The following is a 5294-nucleotide window of genomic DNA, read 5'->3' as shown; positions in this document are numbered from 1 at the left end:
TACTTAATTTGGTGTTGGTTGTGATCTCTCCTCTTTCGTTCATAATTTTATTTATTTGGGTCCTTCTTCTTTTCTTTTTGATAAGTCTGGCCAGGGGTTTATCAATCTTATTGGTTCTTTCAAAGAACCAGTTCCTAATTTCATTGATTTGTCCTATTGTTCTTTTGGTTTCTATTTCATTAATTTCTGCTCTGATCTTCATTATTTCTCTTCTCTTGCTGGGTTTAGGCTTTCTTTGCAGTTCTTTCTCCAGCTCCTTTAGGTATAGGGTTAGGCTGTGTACTTGAGACCTTTCTTGTTTCTTGAGAAAGACTTTTATTGCTATATACTTTCCTCTCAGGACTGCATTTGCTGTGTCCCAAAGATTTTGAACAATAATCTTTCCTTCTATTTTCAATGACAGCCTAGCTGGATAGAGTATTCTTTGCTGCTTATTTTTCTTATTTAGTGCTCTGAATATATCATGCCAGTCCTTTCTGGCCTGCCAGATCTCTATGGATAGGTCTGCTGCCAATCTAATATTTCTACTGTTGTATATACAAACCTCTTATCCCAAGCTGCTTTCAGGATTTTCTCTTTGTCACTGAGACTTGCAAATTTTACTGTTTTTATTAATTTTGAGGGGGTTCTCTGTGCTTCCTGGATTTTGGTGCTTGCTCCCTTCACCAAATTAGGGAAATTCTCTGCTATAATTTGCTCCAATATACTTTCTGCCCCTTTCTGTCTTTCTTCTTCTTCTGGGATCCCAGTTATTCTAATACTGTTTAATTTTATGGTATCACTTATCTCCTGAATTCTCCCCTCATGGTCTGGTAGTTATTTGTCTCTCTTTTTCTCAGCTTCTTTATTCTCCATCATTTGGTTTTCTATATCACTAATTCTCTCTTCTGCCTCATTTATCTTAGCAGTTAAAGCCTCTCTTTTTATTGCACCTTTTAATAGCATTTTTGATTTCAACTTTGTTAGATTTTAGTTCTTTTATATCTCCACAAAGGGCTTTTATTTCTCCAGAAAAGGATTCTCTAGTATCTTCCATGCTTTTTTCAAGTCCAGCTAGCACCTTGATGATTGTCATTCTGAACTCTATTCTGACATACTACTAATGTCCATACTACTATTGATTAGATCCCTAGACATTGGTACTGCCTCTTGTTCTTTTTTTTTTTTTTTGAGGTGAGTTTTTCCACCTTGTCCTTTTACCCAGATAAGAATAGATGAATGAGAGAACAAAATACTAAAAGGGTAGCAATGACACAGAAAAATATACACAAAACAAATTGGAAGAGACCCAAAATGAGGGGGAGAAGAAAGGGGAAAAAAAAGAATAGAAAAAAAATATATGTATGTTAGACTGAATAGAACAGAGTCACACACTATTTTGGTCTATTAGAAGAAACTGCCTCTCCAAATTTTAAAGAACAAGAAACTTATATATATACAAAAATAAGGGTAAACATGATGAAGTGATGGAATATGACTGTAAATATGAAAATTAAAAAATGTCTAAAAAAGGAATTGAAGAAAATTAAAAAAAAAAAAGTAAAAAATGTCATCAGAATGGAGACTGGAGCAAAACCACGCACTAGATTTAGGGTATATTTTGATCTGTTAGAAGAAACTATATCCAAAAATTTTAAAGAAAGAAAAACCTACATGTATACAAAAAATAAGATCAAATACAATGAAGGGATGGAATATGACTATAACAATGAAAATAAAAAGATTTTTAAAAAGGTATTGATAAGGTAAAATAGTTAAAAAATATTAAAATAGGAAAGATGAAAAATTAAAAAAAAATAGACTAAGAAGAAAATAAAATTTAAAAAATTTAACTCTGAAAGACTAAAGAATCATGGGGGAAAAGCCATGAATTCAATGCCTGTATTCCCGTACCTCTGAAGTTTTGAAGTTCTCATTAATATGTGAACTTGGTCTTGGTTGGATGTTCTCATTGATCTTCTGGGGGGGGGGCATGTTCTACTGATTCTCAAATGTCTTTGCCAGAGATAGAATTGCATGGCCCTTGCCAGGGGCCAGGCTAAGTGTCCTGGTTTGGAGAGTGAATCTGCTCAGGTTCACTCTCAGGAGCTTTTGTTCTCTTGATGCTTTCCATACAGCTTTGGAGGAGGAGAATGAAGATGGTGGCCTCCAAATATCTGGCCCGTGAGGAGGCGAGAGCTTGGGGTCCCACTCCTCAATCTGCTTTCAGAGAAAAGCAGTCAATTCCTCCCATCTCCCTGGTAGCTGGCTACACTCTGAGCTCACCCAGCCTGTGATCAAGCATTTTTATCTCTGGCACACAGACCTGTTTGGAGTCTCCAAACCCAGAAGATTCCTGCAACGTGCTCCTGTGCCATTTCTCCCAGAGCAGGAAGGAGGGTGTCTCCCCGGATCTGCTGCTTGTGGGGTCCCTGCTTGAGGACCAGTGACCTGATTGTGCCTCAGATCACAGTTTAAGGTAGCCCTGAGCTGAGAGCCCCCTCCTTGGCTCCATCTCTGCAGCCGGCTTCCCCACTCCAATACCTGGGAGCTCTGCCACACTCAGATACCCTGGGTCCTGAGACTACATGAGGGGTGCCCCCACTTAGTCTCTGGTGCCACATCCCCCAGTGGAGCAGACTTCTAAAAATTCTGATTTTGTGCTCTGTTGATCTACCACTTGCAGGGAGCCAGCCACTACCCCCACAGTCTCTCTTCCCATATATTGCCTCGGATTCACTTCTCCACATGTCCTACCTTCCAGAAAGTTGCTGATTTTCTGTTCCTAGAATTGCTGCTCTTCTCTTCAATCTCCTATTGAGTTTGTAGTTGTTCAGAATGGTTTGACAACTATCCAGCTGAACTCCTGGAACCTGGTGATATTTAAGTCTCCTCTGCTGTCTTGCTCAGATGTCTGATTTTTTTTTTTTTTAAACAACTGATAATCAATTTATTAAGAAGGTTCATATAAGTGTCTGCAGTGGTTACTTCAACCTCAACTCCTGGCTCAATACTGATGGAAGTCATCTGCTTAACAATCTCAGAAGGACTGTGCAAACCAATGAGTCACTAGTGGATCCTCATCTGAAAATGTTCCCAAGTCTTAGAACCTTCACCACAAGGAGCTTTTCTTGTAGTGATTCTCATAGTCTTGGCAGGCATCCAAAGTGGTCCTTTCACTATGAGATTCTTTTCCCTTGTGCCTCTGATCAAGTCAGCACATATGTTTTCCAACGATTTTCTAATGCGGCTGGTGAGAGAAATTCTAATTCAGTGAATTACCACCTCTGGTTCCACAGGTGTCTTCCCAGTGTCTTTAAAAATCATGGATGAGAAATGGCTTCCTGACTGACTTGTTCCTTGGTGAGAGCAGAGTGGTGAGAGCAAACAGTGAACAGCCATGAGTCAGGAGCAGGAGCTGCAACTGTGTCTTCCTCAAAGAGAAACTAATTTGATTCTTGGTATGTAAATTTGAGGTCTGCTAACTTGGCTAGAAGAGCTCAGCTTTCCTAGTACACAAACTTTGATTTGACTATGTCTGTGCTACCTACTATATATGTGGCATTGATAATTAACCATTTAATATTAGTTTCTTTGTTTTTTGAATTTAATTTTTTTTTTTTAAGAGCAAGAGTGTGTGAGTGCAGGAGGGGTCGAGGGGGAGGGAGAGAAAGAATCTCAAGGAGGTTCCATACCCAGCATTGAGCCCAATCTGGGGCTTAATCTCACAACACCCTGAGATCATGACCTGAGCCAAAGACAAGAATTGGATTCTTAACTGATTGAGCCCCACAAGCACCCTAAGATTACTTTCTTATATATTAATAATAATATTAAGAATAAATGAGATTAAATATGCATATCGAGGGCTTAGCACAATGACTAAAACAGTCAGTAATCAAACAATGTGTTTATCATTATTGAGTGAAAAGACTTGGATATCCCCCCTAAGTAGTGTGTTACTTTGGACAACTTATGTACCTTCCTCAACTTAACATAGGGTTATGTCCCAATAAACCCACATAAGTTGAAAATGTAAGTTATCATGAATACCATAAGAAAATGCATTTAATACTCTTAACAAACTGAACATCATAGCTTAGCCTGGCTTACCTTAAATGTGCTCAGAACACTTAATGTTAGCCTAAGTTGGGCTAAATCATCTAACACAAAGCCTATTTTAAAATAAAGCATTTAAAGTCTTATGTAAGTTATTAAATGCTGTACTGAAAGTGCAAAACAGAATGGTTGTTTGGGTACAACATGGTTATAATATAGTATAATAAATATCTATCCATTGTTCACCCTCATGATCACAGGCTCACTGGGAGCCCTGGCTCACCCTGTTGCCCAGCACCAGGAGAGAGTACCATACTGCATATTAGCACTGGCTGGGAAGAGATCAGCATTCAACATTTAAAGTACAGTTTCTACCAAAGACTGTCATTTTCACAGCATTGTCGAATTGAAAAATTGTAAGTCAAAACAATCATAAATTAGGGACCATCTGTAATTCCTTTATGCCAATATTTACATTTATGTTTTATTTATCTTTATTACTTTGTGATATTTTTATCTCTTAATCTTTAAACAATTTCGTATGGTAAGTTTTGCCCATTGCTAAAGGGAGAAACTCAGATGGATTGTTGCCGTGCCCCAGATCATGGAGTTAGTCCATAGCGGATGTGGATTTGAACACAATTCTCTGATGCTAGATCCTGATTCTTTTGTCTTTCTGTAACAGTGATCCTTAAATGAAGGGGTTAAACATATAATCTGTATGGTCCCTTCTGTCACTAACATGTTGGCATTAAATGTTTTACTCTAAGGGATTGGGTGCCCAGGGTGAAAATTAGGTCTGAAGTGGTCAAAACAACTACAACAAATGAAGAAGTACAATACTTGGCAAATGGCAAAAATTTCAGGCTGAGAGAGGACAGTTGTTGGGTTGGTGAGACCCCTTGTGAGGTGCCCAGTTACCTTCAAATATGTAATTAAAGCCCAAACTTCAGCCACCTATTTGAATCTGCCTTCCCAACCCCCGCTGCCACCACTCCCCAACAGAATAGACATTCAAAGGGAGAGAGCTGGGAAGGGACTGAGTCAACAGGTGAGACCAAGAGTAGGTTCAGATCCACTTTCTGAACGGTGGTTTTGAGAGGTATGACATCTCACTTGTCCCACGGTGCCTCCCTCTGTGGGCACAGCCACCGGAAAGCTGGGAATGGAATGAACAGTCTGCCAAGTTGGAATGTCTGCCCTTGAATTTTGGGACTGTGGGTCTGTGCAAGTGTAACAGGATGTGGAATGGGGCT

At 39.1% G+C, this 5294-nt stretch overlaps 1 pseudogene across 1 annotated transcript; it reads right to left on the bottom strand.

The window, feature by feature from the left end:
- Window positions 1-2862: 2862 nt before the first annotated feature.
- LOC309843981 (small ribosomal subunit protein uS10 pseudogene) lies at window positions 2863-3359 on the bottom strand (annotated as a pseudogene). Its single transcript has one exon. The product of its transcript is annotated as a small ribosomal subunit protein uS10 pseudogene (transcript).
- Window positions 3360-5294: the final 1935 nt, after the last annotated feature.

This window comes from Mustela nivalis (assembly GCF_964662115.1).
Source record: "Mustela nivalis genome assembly, chromosome: 11".
NCBI lineage: Eukaryota > Metazoa > Chordata > Mammalia > Carnivora > Mustelidae > Mustela > Mustela nivalis.
Note: the sequence above shows the minus strand (reverse complement) of the source record. Positions and strands in the feature narration are given on the sequence as shown.